This window comes from Oxyura jamaicensis, chromosome 3, assembly GCF_011077185.1.
Source record: "Oxyura jamaicensis isolate SHBP4307 breed ruddy duck chromosome 3, BPBGC_Ojam_1.0, whole genome shotgun sequence".
NCBI lineage: Eukaryota > Metazoa > Chordata > Aves > Anseriformes > Anatidae > Oxyura > Oxyura jamaicensis.
The window spans coordinates 98,007,410-98,018,937 of record NC_048895.1 but is presented as its reverse complement, the minus strand read 5'-3'; positions in this window follow the sequence as shown (position 1 = coordinate 98,018,937).

Here is an 11,528-nt window from a genome sequence, read left to right as displayed (position 1 = left end):
TTTTTTTTTTTTTTTTTTTTTTTTTTTTTTTTTTCTGAAAGCAATGGGAAAGATTTCCTTCATTTTATATCTACTCTTTTAAAAACATCAAGGCAAACAATTCAAAATAGGCCCTTTTCTGGCTGTATACTTGCTTCTGAGTACAAAGCATTAACAAGTTAGTTTCCTTTAAACTGGTTGTTTTCAGAGTCCAAGGTTCTAATGCAGCTATGATTCCCTGATACAGTTTCTTGCATATCTGTAGCTAGCAGATTTTCCTGAATTTGCATGTTTACTTTAGCTAAATATTTTTGAGCAGGTAATTCACTTATACCTTAAATTGTAGTCCAGATTTGATTTATCTCAGGTTTTAATATTGTTGTCTGCTAAATTTTGAGAACTTTCTATTAAGAGATTTCTGTTCTTTATGTAGATATTTATAGATGAAAGTCAAGTCACTCTTTCACCTTTTCTTTGTGTGAGTGTTTTGCTTTCCCATTGCAGCATAGGTCAGAAACAACTAGGCAAGGTTTACATTAGTTAATTTGAGATTATTCTTCCACTGTGTCAGCTGATTTTGCTGTACAGACTTCTGTTGTGTAGACTTATGTTGTCCATGAATTTTTCCAAATCTCTTGTTGACAACACAATATCAGAGTCACTGTAAGATTTTAGAGGAAATGAGCATTTTACTTTCTATCCTAAAATTATTAAATTTAGGGCCACAAAACCAATTTCTATAAATACACATTTTACTTACGTTTTACTTTCAAAGTTTCCTTTTTCATTGTTCCATTTACAAAATTATTTTTCATTCTCAGAACTCTTTTTTTTTTTTTTTTTTTTTTTTTTTTTCCCAGAGTTTTGGGTCTGTTTGATCCAACAGTTAACCAAAATCAGTTCAAAAATTAAGTTCATCTTTAAAGATTTTAGGTCAAAAATAAAAGCAAATATATATTTACAGTATGATACTAAGTTACAGTGTTGATAATGAGTACAGAAGTAACTCATTTAACCTAACAACCCATGTCTAAAAAGTTAGATGTCTAAGTCTAAGCCAGTCATTTTTTATAAGCAATAGAGTATAAGAGGCATCTTCACAAAATGATTCATAACATCATAAAATAAGTGTCCAAGATGAGTTAGTTACCTGAGTCACCCTATGTAAGTATGTCCTTCTCTCCACTGACAATAATTACCCTAGATTTAGAAGGATAGCTCTTAGATATTTCAGGAGTGATTCAAGTGTCTATACAGAGATTGAAAAGGTATCCTCATGGAGCCAATAGAGGTGACAGAGACTGTTAAGACACCCACATCCTTTTCCAGCAGCATGCAGAAACCAGAGTATACTCCAATTAACATAGCACCAAATGTTTAGGCAATTGAATTTCAGCCCTTAATTGAGGTGAGGTGAAATTGACATTATTACAGATTAGGTAGTGTTGTTTTTATAGGTTTTATCTAATTATTTTGAAATTGCCTCAAATCAGAATTCTGAATGATACATCAACATATTTTCTAGTGTGCATTGAAACATTGCAACATTTCAAAGATTTATCTTCTACCAGCAAATGTAGACTACAGAAGTGAACACATGGTTCAATAAATGGTTTACTCATACTTTTTAATAATGATATTTGTCTTAAAAATTAAGGTGTGTAATAATAAAAATATTAAGGAGTTGCAAAGTTTGAATAAAATATTTACTTACCTGTTAGAGGGTCAGTGAAGTTTTCTGCACAAATGGACTGAATTTTGAAAACTGTCTGTTGATAAAAATTCAAATTAACTTATTTGATGGCTTGTTTGTTTGTTTAAATATGTGATATATTCTGTCCAGGTTCCTGAGCAAGCATAAAGATCTTCATTAATGCGATATGAGTAGTGTAAGAGATATGTACCACCTGAAAACAAGGTTTATGTAGTGGTTTTGAATAACTCATAATTTCATCTCCCAACAGGCATCATAGAAGTTACTCTTTCTTGCAGACTCAGTCCTTTCAATGAGTTAACTAAGTATTGAACTAATTACTGTCTTAGGCTTCCTAAAAAATATGCGAGCATTTAGACATCTCACTAACAGAGCCATTGGAAGAAGACAGTTGAATGGACAGGATGTCTGTTCAACTCCAAAGCTGGCATCTGTTATTATGAATATATTATGAATATATTCTACAGAGTTATAAACCTATTCTCAAGTAAAAAACAATATTTACTTTTGATAAATAAATAATGTAATAAAACTTTTTGGATAAAATCTATCACAATGTTATGGAATTCCCATTGAATGTTATGCCTGTTAATGTATATATGTATATATGACAGTATATTAATATGCAACATTAAGTATATGAAATGTATCCATATACTTGGCTATTAATATCATATTTTGATAATATTAAATTTGATACTTATCGGTAATACCTGGAATTGCACTTTATTTTATTTTTTTGTGCATTTAATATTATGTATTTATTTAATTGCAAATGTGATTTATATGCAAACATATATCTAATAATCACAGTTGTGATTTGTGTAATTTGTGTAGGATATATTTCAAGATGACCATTCTGATGCTTCTGGACCAAAGTATGAAGGTAGATTCCTCCGTGTTATATTTTGAAATTTCAGCCTTTTCTTAAAACATTTTTCCAGTGAGCTTGATATGCTGTCTTCCTCTGCTTCAAGTTTCAAAGCCAATTAAAAAAAAAAAAAAAAAAAAAAAAAAAGACCCGTTGATTAGGTTTTGTCTTACTGATGTATTCAAAAGGCCAAGGTAAGTGATGGGATAGACCTTGCCTATAGATAGATTCTTCAAATCACCCTCTAGATAAACTAAATGAAGTTTCTCTTCTGAGTCTTGCTTTCTTGACAATGTACATTATAGTAGTCATGTTAAGGGAAATTATCTTTCAAGTTAGTTCTTGTGAATACCTAGTTTTAGACCTACATTATAATTCATTGTTTATGCTACCATTTTTTACCTTGTGAATTTTCTTTTTCTAGTGTGGTTCTTCTTTGCTCCTAGTGAAAGATAGAGATCATAAAACACTTATCTTTCAGCCTGGTTTTCTGTCAAATTCCTTTCCAAGTCCTGAAATATAACCACAGAAGTTATCACATTTCTAGTGCATCAAAACAACAGCTTAGAACTGTTGAAGTTTTTGATGGAATTCACTCTCAGCATGATTCTTTCCATCACTACTGAGATGACAATAACATAGGAAAAGAAATGTAAGTCCATAAGTAAAATAATAATAATAATAATTATATATATATATCACAAATCATCTAGTAATATATTCAATCACAGTGGTATTCATATACTTCCTAAATCAAACGTTTGCATGAGGTTTTAATCTTCCATGTCAACATATTGTTAGCACCCAAAAATTACTTTCCTTTGTACAGTTTGACCTGAAGTCAAAAAAATGGGAAATCTCAAAGGTGCTCAAAGAAACATGACTCCTGACTTTCTGGGAGAGTAAATTGACAAGATGCATGAAGACCATGAGCATAGAAGGTGTATTTAGATGCAGGTTGGTGTGCCAAACCAACCATCGAGTCTGGAAGTGCAAAGGAATGCAAATTAGAGTAGCTTTATTATGTGGATGAGAGTGAGGGCATATTTCCTCAAGCTTAGTGCTACACAAATGTAGTTGTCCTTTATCTGCTGTGTTGTGCTCTGCAGATTTACCAGTCTCTGAGCCTCTGTACCACATGCTAGTTCAATTTAAGACATGTATATTCAAACATTAGAATCCCAAAGCTCTGCTTTAGCTAGCTGATAGGTAATCTCTTGAGACATGTACATTTTTTAAATCAACTCCTCTTGAATTACATGTCTGGAGCAGTGAAGCAAGAACTGAAATAAATTGTCTTATGGTTCAGTTAAATTGTCTAATCACTGGGATAATGGATCAATTTTTCCTTTTCCTCCTTCTTTTCTGGTCAATAAATACTAATTATATAATACCAAGTAGAAAAGCTTGGCATTTCCTCCTCTAACACTCCTGGCAACAAGAAGGAACTTAACTGGCCATGTTTCTGTCTCTTCCCACACAGGGAAGACCTGTTCTGATTTAGACACTTGAATCCAGGAGGGGAATGAAAAACAACACTAACTCAGTATTATTGCTCAAAGTCAGATTGAATTAATATGACTTGATGGGTCAGAGTAAATCTATTGCACTTTACATCCAGGAGTACCCAATTGTGTGTGCATAACTACCCTGTCTCAAATGTGATTAAAGTGTATTAGATTAAACCTCCTTCATTGAAACCTAAGATAATACAATTTCATGCAATAATGATGGATTAAGAACACGTACATGGCAGGGCACAACAGAACAGTTGATGGCGGATGTCTCTGTGGTTGATTCTCTTCACCTCATACTTCATCTTGATGGAATTCAGTTCAGAATTAAGACACAGGTCTCTACAGATGGATGACTATAGGTGTGCTTTTTCTTAAACTTTCATTATTGTCAATGGGCTGTCGTTCAACATAGTCAATAGAACTAAAAGAGTGATTCAGCTCACCATAAAATAAATAACTGGTCATGTAATCTGGAACTGAGTTGTTGAACACTATTACTAATTAACAAGAGGTGAACCACCCATACGAGGTAATTATTTGTACTGTCTTACTACAGGAAGAACATAGACTAACAGATCAGCCCAGAAGTGTAATTCTTGTATGGCTGGAAGTAGGTGAGATCAATCTAAATGATTTTATTGCAAGCTTTTATCTCTCTCTCCCTCTCATATTCATCCTGTGGCCACTATTTCTGCAAATTTCTCCCATATATTGTGAATTCTCTGCTAACATTCAAGCATTAACAAGTGAAAAAAGAATAGATGGGGGCTTACCCTTATTAAGTTTTTCTGAAGTTTCTGTAGAAATTTTACAGGAAGATAAAGATAAATAGGTCTTGGTTTCTCATTGGAGAAATAATCAGAATAAGCACTGTTATCCTAAAGAATGTATTTTTGGTTGCTCAGTACAGTAAGATAAGGAGAAAAAAAAAAAAAAAAGGAAAAAAAGAAAGAAAGAAAAATGACTGGTAATAATGAATCACAGCTGAGAAGGGGAATGCACCAAATCATCCTCTTGGCTGTATTGATTACAGTGTACAGACAGCTCAGTCTCTGATGTAATGGGAAGTACTGTCCATGGCATTTCCCCAAGGACTAAGGGGCTTTATGTTATTATATGAATGTCTTCTAAATGAGGATGAGGATTAATTTTCAGAACTCTGAAACAAAAGCTAAAAATAAGTTTTGTTCTCTAACTCTGTTGGATCTATTACATAACTCCCACCACTTTCTTCTCCAAATTGCAGCTAATTGGTCCTGATTTTTTGACAGTTGCCCTTATCTCACACAACCCCCAGATTAACTCTTATTTTATTTTGTATTGTTTTCTAAATTAAAATAGCAAATTATACAAATTAAAGTCCCACCAAAGTGCTCTCTTGAAAAATGTACCATGAGAGTTGGGAAAAATATGAACTCTTGTTCCTTTTCTCAAATTCTGACATAGAGACCTGGAGTCAATAGTTTTTGTTTTCAAGGGATATAACATTGTGTTTTTACTGTTGGAAAGTGATTGATTAAATTAAATACAGCACAGCTTTGGGTCTAGCCAAATATTAGCAAACAAATCATTTCCACGGAGAAATTCTGAGTGTCCACAATATCCTCAACAAAGATAGTGTTCAAATATATGCATACCATGTATAGCAACTTCATGCTCACATTCACAATCTCCATCTCCTGTCTTCCTCTATCTTAATTTTTATATAATTCAGGAGGATTTGATTTAATATGATCTGTAGAGATCACTGATTCTCCTAGCAAAATGCTTTAAGCAGTATCTTTTTTATTTTATTTTATTTTATTTTATTTTATTTTATTTTATTGGCTAAGCACTACTAAAATCTTATTTATCCATTCAAAAGTAGGCTATTAAATTTTAGATTCATACTTAATATTGTCAAAACAAAGTTACATCTGTATGCAAAAACTACCAAAATTAAACATTTATTTCAGTTCAAATCATTATGTTATTCAGAAAGTTGATCATGTTTCTTTAGACAGAAACGAAGTTTTTGCTCCTTGTTTAATGTTTTTGGTATGTGTCTGGTTAGAGAGACTGATAGAGGAGCCTTACACACAGTACATTAGATATGCAGAGTAGTTGGCATTTTGATAGATACAGATAGTGTTAAAATAAGATATCAACAAAGCTACATTACCCTGAATCTTTCATGAATAGCATGTGAGATTTCTCTTCTGGTATTACAGTAAATACAGTTCAAATTCATTCAACAAGCAACAAGAGACTGATGTTTCTATGACCCCACAGGAATCATGATAAAGTTACAGAACTGTGTATAGAATTACATATTTATCTTATGAAAGCATTCCTTTAAGACAGAAGTTTTATCTTCATGGACATCTTCCTGTTTAAGGAGACTCACAAACTAAAATGAGTGCTCTTTGGAGAACAGATCAAAACCACACTATGTAATCCCGCATGGACTTCTGGTCATGCGTGAGCTACTTCATGACTGACAGGCTTTTCTTTCTTCATATATTATGCATATAAAAGATCATGTAGGGTGACTTCAAACAATAGATAAAATTAATTCAGAAATTAGGAATGACATATCTATGAGTTTCTATATGTATGGCACTGTCGTGAGACCAGGCTTAGCCATGTTTAGCGTGAGCAAGGAATTTACATTCACATTAAAAAGTCTATCATATTAAAAGTGTACAAATAAGAAAATATATTAAAATTATGCACTGGAAAACATCCAAGAAGTATCATTTAAACCTTTAAATAGTGCCTGTACTGCCAATATGCATATGTATCATATAGGACAGGTAGAAAGCAACACTCTTGTCCAACAAGTGTTTAAAAATCTTCTAACACACTACACCTTGAAATCTAGCACTGTAGACAACACATACTTGCAGCAATAAGGGCACTTTGGGAGAACAGACTCAGCTAAGTATCTTTACCCTGCTATAAATGATCATGCTACTGCAGTATATTGGCCTTGCCTATTCACTTATATAGGTTTTTCAGTGTTTTAGCTACAATTATCTTTCACTCTCAAATCCCTGAAAGCTCTATTTTCAGTCCTTGATCTAAGAAGTAGGCAACAGTTTTAATAATTCTTCTAAACTTCTGTTTACTATTCAGGTCTTGCACTTCAGAAACCGCCCAACTAAGAAAACAAGAAACAAATGTTTCACATTTCCCAAGAAAATAACTTCCACATGGAGTGTTTTGTAGTTCTTTCTGCCAGTTATTTCAGATAACCCACAATATTAACCTTCATAGAAATGAAATATTTCAACTTCCATTGCCATATTGTCCTGGCCATAGAACTTGTGAGAGAATGAGCTAAGTCTGTAGGAGAGAAAGGGGAAAGAACAAGCATATGATCAGACTGTTTTGGAACTACAGATTCGGTTATCTTGCTGTTGGATATGTAGAAGTGAAAAGGACTCCTGAGATATGGCAGTAGCAGATAGAATATGAGATAGAGGTGAGAACACAACCTTAACAGTAGTCAGAGGATGGAGAGTGACCAAGCAAAGACCACATGCCAGAGCTTTTCCAGATGTTTTGGTGGATGAAAAGCTTGACACAAGCCAGCAGTGTGTGCTTGCAGCCCAGAAGGCCAACTGTATCCTGGGCTGCATCAATAGAGGCATGGCCAGCAGGTCCAGGGAGGTGATGGTTAGGCCCCATTTGGAGTGCTGCATTCAGGTCTGGGGCCTCCAGCACAAGAAAGATGTGTTCGAGTGTGTCCAGAGGAGGGCCACAAAGATTATCAGACCCTGGATATAGGGGATGGCATCCCTGCCTATGGCAGGAGGGGGTTGGAACTAAGTGATATTTAAGATCCCTGCCAACCCAAGCCATTCTGTTATTCTGCGATTTATGATTCTAAGATATGACTCACCATAGAGGCTCGTATTCCCAGCTTGTCCCATCATCTTTCAAAATGTAGCTGAACAACACTGTGAATATAAAAAATCATTCCTATTAGGGCATCCCCAGACTGCTTACTGGCATAACGGCTTCAAAGGCCACCGCTATATACGGGCCAGTGTCTCTGTGTCCAGACAAATTCACAGTATCTAGTTTCATTCCAACCTTAGTCCAACTGTTTTGATATCAAGCTACCTTATCAGGAGGTACACCTAACACTCTGTCCTCCAGAGTGTTATCCCCATGTGTATATCTTTCCCTTTATATGGATACAGAGACTGTCTTTCATTCTCAAAAGAAATAATATCCTTTAATAAGGAGTCAACAGGGCTCTTGCTGTTGATACATCTTGCTGTCTGAATATCAGTACCATGCATCAGAAGCATTCTCTGGAATCAGGTGCCAAATTAGAGAGGCAGGAAAAGATCTGTCCTAAATTAAAACATTACACTTGTCTGGACTGTGCAGAAACCTACAACATAGTTGGCATGTGTGACTACCTACCTAGGGAGAGGTTCATTTGCTTTTAATGAAAAGGATTGCAAAAGATCATGAAGTAAACATTAATTATATTGAATTAGGGGCTGCTTACTTATGAACAGAACTAAGAAATTGTAATAAATGGTTTTCTTGCAGAAGTTCTACTTGAAAGAGGTATGTTCAAAGTTTTGTCCACAAGTCATCTGACTAAGATAAATGAATACAATGATATCTGATATCTAGTCATACTGAACATCACCAGTAAAACCAGGCATAGTGGCAAAAGTGACTATATACAGCTACAACACATCTGCACCAACTCCTACATGTGAAAATAGAAATATGTGGGCAGCATTACATAATTAATTCTGTAGTTACTGCTCAGATTTCAGTAGTAATCTATAAAGATTTATGAACTGTAGCTGACCTTCTTATGCAGTATTGTACAATAATATTATGCATTTCCTTTTCTATGAACCTCATAAACCTATAAAATCATTATATATATCATCAGTTTGATAGATCAAGATTTGGCTAGAGAATCATTGTCTCCACAGAACCATTGTCTCAAGAATGGTGATGTTCTGTCAGCAGGACATACCATTCACATTTAATACCTTAAGATAAACAAGAGTCATTGTCCTGCCCTTATCTGCCAAGCCAGTAGGTATCGATGTGGAAGGCTATGAAGTTGGACAGATATTATTTCTCCTTTGCAAATCCACGACGAATATCCCAATCAACTTTCTGTCTGTCATATGTTTGGAAATGTTTCCAGGAGGGTTTTCTGCATCCCCTTCTGTGGTACTGAAGTGAGGCTGACTGTCCTGTAATTCTGCAGATCTTCTCTCTTGTCCTTCTTGAAGATGGGGATGACATTTCTCCAGTTCCAGTCAGCATGTCCTTTTAAAGATAATAGAAGGTGGCTTCACAAGAACACCAGCTAGCTCCTTCAGCATGCATGGTACATCCTGTCAGGTCCTGTGAAATTGTACGTGTCCAATTTTTCAGATGTTCCTTAACCTAATCCTTCACGGGTGGGTCTTCTCCTTGGCCTGAGGGGGCTGAAAATGCTGAAGAGAAGTCACATCACTGAAGACCAATCAGAAAAAATCATTGTGTACTCATCAACCATGTCCTTTGCCATGGGGGCCCTGCGCCATTCATCAGTGGCCCATACCTTCCCTAGCCTTTGTTTTGCTTCTGGAACAGAAGCTTTGTTTTGCTTAAAAGCCCTTCTTTTTGTCCTTCAGGTCCCCTACCAAATTCAACTCCAGATTAATTTTTCTAACCTCATTCTTGCATTCTCCAGTGATGTTACTGTATTCTGTCTGGGTGATCTGTCCCTGCTCCCACTTCCTTCATGCCTCTTTTATGTTTGAGTTTACTGGGGAGTTCCTTGTGCATCCATGTAGGCCTCTGGCCACCTTTGCTTCTCTTCCCATTTGCCATTACTGACTATTCTTGGGCTTGGAGGAGAAGGCCCTCAAAAGTCAACCGGATCTCCAAGACCATGTTCTATGGTATTCTTCCAGGGAGAAGCCTGAGCAGGCCAAAGCCTGCTGTCCTGGAGTCCTGCGCTGTGAGTCCTGCTTTTTTCCTTTTTCATTCCTTTCAGGAACCTAATCTCCACCATCTCATGATCATTGTTGCTGAGCTTCACATTCCCCACCAATACTTCTTAGTTTGTAAGAATCAGGTCCAGTAGATTTGACCTCTCCTTTTCGACTCTTTAGTCTCTTCTGGAAGGATGCTGTCATCAGTGCACTCCAGAAATCTTCAGTGTTGCTTCTGCTCTGCTGTGTTGCTCTCACAACAGATATTGGGGTGGTTAAAGTCCCTCACGAGGTACAGTGCCTGTGAATGTGAAGCTTCCTTCAGTTGTCTGAAGAAGACCATATACTTTTTCTTCCAGATAAATTGATCTGTAGCTGCTTAGTTCTTGTTGTGCTTCAAGTATGTAACATAAGGCTATATTACATTAATTATTTTTTTTTTTCCTGAGGTAACAGGAAAAAAACTGCAAATCCTGTGCAAAACTGCAATTTTGACAAAGTAAAATTTCTACCCTGACATTTTTATGGAAGCTTTAATGTAGTGCTGGGGACAAATTTTGTGGAGGAAAAAAAAAATATGGCAGTGACAGTTCATGCAATGGACATGAACTGGAACACAAGAAATTCCATCTGAACTTCTGTGCTGTGCAGGTGACAGAGCGCTGGCACAGGGTGTCCAGAGGTGCTGTGGAGTCTCCTCCTTGGAGATCTTCAAAAGCCACCTGAACATGGTCCTGGACAACCTGCTCTGGGTGGCCCTGCTTGAGCAGGGGGCTGTACCAGATGCCTCCAGAGGTCCTGCCAACCTCAGCCATTCTGTGGTTCAGTCATTCTGTGAAATATCTCCTCAATGGTATTCATATGATTGCTTTAGCAGCTATCATATTGGAAGAACTACTATAGCCAGGTTTAATATCAGGACTTTAGAACTCTTGTGAACTCTAGATATAAATGGGATATTTTGGTATGTATTACTAGGTCCCAGAAAATTACAGAATGCTAACATAATGCCAGAACATTTTTTTCTTTAACATCTCATTTTCTAGAGAGAAACTTTAATGCTTGGTTCAGATGTTGTCATTTTCAACAACATACAAAATAGTTTAATGTAATTATATTTGTTGTGACAGGAAATTTTAGCTTGGGCAAATAATGGGCCTTTTAATTTCATCACATGGAAAAACATAAATTAATAGCTAACTTTTGCAAAGAATGAAAGTCAGAATTTTGATAAGTAACTATGGTTGAGTTCTTTGAATGAATTTTAGGTGCTTATTTTCACTGAAATAGTCTGTTAGCTGAATATCTTTGATCATGTGGTCTTCATGACACCATTTTTAATTGCCTAATTTTGCAGATCATAAAGGAATGCAGAGATCAAAGGAAAAATGCTTTGTAGTTAAATAAAGAAATAAATAAAAATTTGAATATCAACACTGGCAAAAACAAGATATTTAATTAATTCAGAAAATTACTTATATAAAAAAAAAAAAAGA